This window comes from Meriones unguiculatus, chromosome 17 (assembly GCF_030254825.1).
Source record: "Meriones unguiculatus strain TT.TT164.6M chromosome 17, Bangor_MerUng_6.1, whole genome shotgun sequence".
In the NCBI taxonomy this organism is placed as follows: Eukaryota; Metazoa; Chordata; class Mammalia; order Rodentia; family Muridae; genus Meriones; species Meriones unguiculatus.
The window spans coordinates 69,899,494-69,905,968 of NC_083364.1; the positions used below are offsets into that span (position 1 = coordinate 69,899,494).

General features: G+C 35.2%; 1 non-coding gene across 1 annotated transcript; it reads left to right on the forward strand.

Annotated features, from left to right (window-relative positions):
* The first annotated feature begins 899 nt into the window (after positions 1-899).
* LOC132648887 (U6 spliceosomal RNA) lies at positions 900-1,006 on the forward strand. The gene has a single exon (XR_009587271.1). It is a non-coding gene; the product is annotated as a U6 spliceosomal RNA (small nuclear RNA).
* The last annotated feature ends 5,469 nt before the right edge of the window (positions 1,007-6,475 follow it).

Below are 6,475 nucleotides of genomic sequence, written 5' to 3' on the forward strand. Positions count from 1 at the left end.
TCCTCTGAGCACTGTATGTGAGTTTTGTGTGAGAGCACCACATTGTGCTTGGGGGAGTACTTCATGAGAGGACCTCGAGAGAACACCTTGTCTGAGCACTGCTTGACAACTTCATGGGACACCGCTCTGTGAGGGCTTCACATGAGGGTGTAAAGTAATCTTTTTACAGTTCCTCAAGAAGACTCCACATGAAAGGTGCCTCTGGTTTCAAGCAGAGACTGCGTTCAGAACTTTCAACAAGATTTTTTTCACCCGATTCTTTCCGTATGTGTGTACACTTTATTTACTCTTGAAATCCTGCTTCTCAATTCTCTAAATAACTAAACATATTATCATCATCCATAATGTAAAATTTTGAGAGTACATGAGATTACATGATGCTGAAAATTTTCATTGAAAGTGCATGTTATGTGTAAACAAGATAGTTCTCAACTGAAATCCCATCTTCTTTGGAGGTAAAAGTAGGCGTTGGTACAACTTGTGGGAAATCTGATCTACATAGTCAGGTTTAAGCCACACAGAACTACATTGTGAAATGCCATCTGAAAGAAATAAATACATAAGTAAATGAATAAGCTGTGATTAATGACAAATAAATAGCTATCTTGAAAGGTATATTATTTATCCTCTAGAGAAATTTGAAAGATAATGGTGGCGACAGTTATTTCAGAACATATAACATAGCAACGAAAACATTAATATTCAATGTCCCAGCTATGACAATAACCAGATTGAAAAGACAAACCCCAGATAGCCCAGACAGATTGGGAGTAGGTGGAGAGAGCTCCAGGCTGAATGCTGTTCTGGACCTCCACAGGCCTCCTGGGGATGGCTGGCAATGGGGGTTGGGGTCCCCTTACAGCTCACCTCTTCTGGATCTGCTGGCTATACCCAAGGTGGGCCAGCAGATCTGGAGTCATATACTAAAATTGGAATTATACAGAGAAGATTAGCATGGCCTTAGGGGAAGGATAACACTCAAATTCAAGAAGTGTTCCATATTTTTAAACTGTACAGATATTAACATGATGGCTTTGTACTGTGGAATGTACTTACTAAAAACAAGAGTTTGAGTTTTCTCCAACAAATGGTTAAATAATGTCAATAAATCCAGATGAGTATTATGCAAAAAAGAAAAGGAAAAACACCACTTGGATGTAATAGTGGCACAAATCTTATAGGCATAACCAAACACTTTCTGTTTGGTTTTGAGGCCTGTTTCTACAGGTGAAAGTTCATGATCATACTGTGCTGTAAACATGATTGATCAACAGCCCACAGCTTCAGAGTTCACAGGTTCTAGGGGGTGAACCTACTACTATTATTATTTTTCTAAATGCATAGAATACCAACCTACATTCTAAATATATACCTGAATTCACAGGTAATATGCAGAAGTTAGTGCATTTCTCAGTCATTGACAGAGAAGAGATTTGTGCAGAGTATGACAATTAATACAAAGGCGCCTAACAGGTCATAATGTAGTAACAGCATCTGTATAATGATCAGTTCAAAATAGGTCATCTATATCAAACCTTTTATTTCCAATGACTAGACAAAAAAACATGTAAGAGTGAAGACTGAGGTGAACTGGAGCATAACAGTGTCTTCTAAATATGACAGGAACGTTGAATTCATGGATTCATGTACTCACAGCAGCTATGCTTGACTACACAAGACCAGGACAAAACCACAGAAGTTGACCGTACAGTATAGATGGTGGATGGACACAAGAGCTGTCATCCCCTGCTGAGCATTTATTGCAGGTGATGACTGGCAGAGGAGTGGGAGTCACTATTCTTAGGGATTTGGTCTTGGGGAGGTTGATCATGTCACATACTTGAGCAATGCACTTCCCATCAAAATACTAACACAGTCTCTCTAGACCTTGAAATAACAATTCTCAACTTCATATGGAAAAACAAAACACTCAGAATAGCTTAAAAAATCATGTAGAATAAGAGAACTACTAGTGGTATTTCCATCCCTAATCTCAACAGTACTGTAGAGCAACAGTAATAAAAAATGGCATGGTTCTGTCATAGAAACAAGCTAGAAAATCACTGGAATTAAATCAAAGACCCAGAAATAAACTCACACACCTATGGAAACCTTATTTTTGACAAAGAAGCCAAAAACACAGAGTGGGAAAAATAGCATCTTCAACAAATGGAGCTGGACTAACTGGATGTCTACATATAGGAAAATGGAAACAGATCCATATTTTTCACCCTGCACAAAACTAAAGTCCAAATGGATCAAGGACCTCAACATAAAACCAGAAAAACTAAATCTATTAGAGGAAATAGTGGGGAAGAGCCTTGAACTAATTGGCACAGGAAAAAACTTCCTGAACAGAACAAGAGCCTGAGTGTACAAAAGTAAACAAAAAGTATAACACTGAGTGTTTACTTTATATGAAAGCAAATTGTTTTCCAATAAGTGTCCTATTTCTCACTTTCACTAGCAATAAAAATTTCAACTCAGCCTCAGTTTGAATCATTAAATGTATCAATTGATTATCTTCACTTTATATTCTTATACATAAATCACACACATATAAACACACACAATTTTTTTCTTTAAATTAGCTTTTACATATAAACACATTTGTAATTATTACGTGCAATTAATAAACATGAAGAAAAATACAACAGACATCATTCATAATATCAAAAGTATTGGTACTTTCTGATATAATGTGGCCAAATGAAATATATTCACTTAGTGAATTCAAGTATGTATTTAGACACTCTATAAAATATTGTCACTTAAAATTTGACCCCTGGCACATAATATCTTCATTTTACTGCACAATTTTATCCTTTTCTCCCCACAGTATTATTTTCTAGTTTCAATTATTTGAGGTCAACAAAAGTCCATAAATATTAAATGTTAAATTTAGATAAATTATTTGTAAATTTTCAATTTTATGTCTTCATGTGAAGCCATCTCATATTATATCAATGCAATTTTGCCTGTAATGTGACTCATATATTTTATCACAGTTTTTATCTTGCTTATGCTAATGATGTTATATCTTCATAGCTTGAAATTCTAAGGTCAATGTTGAATTTCATCAAGAGATCAATAGCAATCGAATGTTATACCTGTTTAACAGTCTGTATGATGGATGCCACTTCATCGTATCTGCATGGATCATATCATATAATGAAATTATTGGAGTACAAACAAGTATTGAGAGACAAAATTTATGCAATTATTAGCACAGAAAAATTTTATAATTATTTTATTTATGTGTGTGGGGGGGGTATGCATTATACAGACATATGGTGACTTTCAGGTTTCCAGGGAAGAACATGATTCATTTTTTTCTGCCTTGTCCAACAAGATATTGAACTCAGGGCATCATGTTCTCCACTATTCAGCCTTTTCCACAGTGTGTTATTGAAATTAAAGATGGTACCCTTTTGTTGATAAATATGTAAATAAAATTTAGCATATATACAAATAGAGGAATATTCTTAGTAATAAGAACAAAGCCCAAGCCATTTTAGGAAACAATTATCAAATAATCAAATTCCACATATTTTATACATGTCTGTAAGTTACAAGTGTTAATTTGAGATTTTTTTATTAAAATAGGATTGCCAGAAGTTAGGAGAAGAAATTGGGCAAGAATTGTTGGTGGATTAAAAATAGATAAAAGGATAACATTCTAATGTTCTATAGCACAGTTGGGTAACTAAAGCTAAGAATTTATTTGATATTTCACAATAGCGTACAGAAATGTAAAATGCTTCTACCTCACAAGGTAATGATCTTGTTTGATGTAATGGATATGCTAATAAGAACAACTTGATCATTAAATATTCTATTTATGTATCAAAATATCACATTAAATTTTATAAATATGACAATTATGTGTCAATTAAAGTGAAAGCACTGCCCATAATGAAATATTTAATTGAGAGTTAGCAGGAACATTTTCTTAGATAATGCACTAGTTATGAAATTAAACAATGGCTGTAATTAAGTATACTTTGGACCAACAATCACATGACTATTTTAACTTTATGAAATGTTAAGATGTACAGCAATACTTTAATGAACTACAGAGATATGATTTTTTTGTATTACAATTTGAAGTTTGAAGAGTTAGGGATGAGATGTTTGAAGGTCTCAGGTTTTGATACTTAAGGGGAAATGGTGAAAAACATCTGCTGGATTTCTAAGAATAGGCAAATTATGTCAAAGAAAGATGAAGAAAGTAATCAAAGTCAACTCTGAAGCCTACAAATGACAAGACTCTAGGAATGAGATTGCCTAAGAATCTCCTGTCACACCATGATGAGCCCTAGGCATGTAATATGGGGCTATGAGTTTTAAGGCTAGTTGTAACACTTTGTTTTCCCCTTTGGCCCTATATTTTATTTTCCTATGACCCTACTCCTCTCTCACTTTAGGATGCAATGCTAACTTTGTGACACTGAATCTTGGAAGCATGTAAATCTGCATAATTATGCAGAGGACCATACCTACTAGTGTGTTTGATTCCTAGATGATGTTTTGAGTTTGGGATATTAAGCATGGCTAACGCTGTGCAGAATTCAGAGAACCACAGGAACAGGCTAAATATACTTTACATTGTGATACATTTTTGAGTTCTTAGCAGTCAATGTGTGAATATTACGGATAAAGTATGAAATGTCACTTTCATTTTCCTGCGTTGACAACTTTGACCTCACCTTACTGTCCTGCTTGTTATAGGGAATCAGATTTTTGTTTTGCGGTACCTTTAAAGGTTAAATTTCATCTCTGTTCCTTTCCTTATTCTTTTGCTATGAAAGACATGATGAAACAGAAACACTGCCTAGTCAACCAAAGAGTCACAGTGATAGTACCAATGTACCTAAAACTAAAAATCTGAACCCACTAAAATAAATCTCTCTTAATTTAAGTTGATATCTAGGGTATTTGTCACATCACTGAAAAACATTAACAAATACAAGAAAAAATGTATTATTTTACTCTCATGAAGCTCATGAGTGTGGATCTTTTCAACATATATGTTATTCAAAGTAGAATTTAATCAGTTGTTTTCCTTGAGATTTTTATTCATTTAAGATTAAGTGAGGAATGTATAATTATGTTGGAATACTATTAGGCTTCTGAGAGGGAGAAACTGGGTATATTGGCTTCCTAGATTGCTGAAAGTCATTGATGTAGAATTGAGCCTCTGACCTTATAATTCAGTCTAATGAATCTCTCATTACTAATGAATAATATTGACTATACAATTCTTGATTTTTAAACTATAGATATATATAGTACTAAAGCAAATTTCCCTGTGAAATTTTTGTTATAACTTGTACTTCTTCACAATATTTTGCTTTTTGGTTATTAAAATCCCTTTATAGCTTCTGTAAAGCAAAGGACACCATCATCAAAACAAAGCGACTGCCTACAGATTGGGAAAGAATCTTCACCAACCCTTTTCTGACAGAGGGCTAATATCCAGTATCTATAAAGAACTAAAAAAGCTGAAAAGCAGCAAACCAAGTAATCCAATTAAAAAATGGGGAACAGAACTAAACAAAAAACTCTCTGTATAGGAATATAAAATGGCAGAGACACACTTAAAGAAATGCTCAACCTCATTAGCCATTAGGGAAATGCAAATCAAAACGACCCTGAGATTTCACCTCACACCCATCAGAGTGGCCAAGATGAAAAATTCAAGTGACAACACATGCTGGAGAGGTTGTAGAGAAAGGGGAACCCTCCTCCACTGCTGGTGGGAATGTAAACTTGTACAACCACTCTGGAAATAAATCTGGTGCTTTCTCAGACAGCTAGGAATAGTGCTTCCTCAAGATCCAGCCATACCACTCCTAGGCATACATCCAAAAGAGGCTCAAGTACACAATAAGGACATTTGCTCAACCATGTTTGTAGCAACTTTATTTGTAATAGCCAGAAGCTGGAAACAGCCCAGATGCCCCTCAACTGAAGAATGGATGCAGAAACTGTGGTACATCTATACAATGGAGTATTACTCAGCAATGAAAAATAAGGAAATCATGAAATTTCCAGGTAAATGGTGGGACCTGGAAAGGATCATCCTGAGTGAGTTGTCCCAGAAGCAAAAAGACACACACGGTATATACTCACTCATATGGACATATAACATAAGATAAACGTACTAAAATCTGTACATCTAAAGAAACTAAGCAAGAGAGAGGACCCTGACTAAAATGCTCAATCCCCATTCAGAAAGGCAAAGAGGATGGACATCAGAAGAAGAAGAAAACAGGAAACAACCTAGGAATCTGCCACAGAGGGCCTCTGAAAGCCTCTGCCCTGTAGACTATCAAAGCAGATGCTGAACCTGATGGCCAACTGTTGGGTAGAGTGAATGGAATCTTGTGTAAGAAGTGGGAAATAGTAAGATCTGGAGAGGACAGGAACTCCACAAAGAGAGCAACAGAACAAGAAAATTTGAACACAGGGG